Genomic DNA, 530 nt, shown 5'->3' with positions numbered 1-530 from the left:
CTCAGAAAGAGTTTTTTTAAAAGGGATCCTCTTTGTCCTTTCGCCATCCATTAGTGCCTGGACTGGGTAGCATTATAGCCAATCCCAAGCTCGTCCCCTAAACACCTGCATTTGTTTATTGCACGTTTTACATGCTTGAAAAGATTAGACCAAGTTGAGAGAATGGCCTCAATTATAATTAGCTTTCTCTTTTGTGCAAATTGTTATTTTCTTGCTTCGTTAATCATGTTAGCTCCATCTGATAAGTTTGTGCGATCTTACAGCAAAGCCCCGGTGATTTAGGCTGATCAGTCATCATTCTTTATGTTAAAGTCACATCTTCAAATTCCACCAATGTCTCCCACGCAGTCTTTTTTTCCTTTACAAACAAAGAGAGAACCGTATCACAACCGGTAAAGGTAAGGATCACAATAAGTGTGTGCGATCACTCATTGCCTAGTGCATTTGAAAGGCCATTGGTATATATTTATCCAAAGATTTTTGCCTCCCCAAACACAATCCATACTTCGTCTGGCCCTATGTCACGGAAT

Source organism: Mytilus edulis, chromosome 10, assembly GCF_963676685.1.
Source record: "Mytilus edulis chromosome 10, xbMytEdul2.2, whole genome shotgun sequence".
NCBI lineage: Eukaryota > Metazoa > Mollusca > Bivalvia > Mytilida > Mytilidae > Mytilus > Mytilus edulis.
This window is presented reverse-complemented; position numbering follows the sequence as displayed.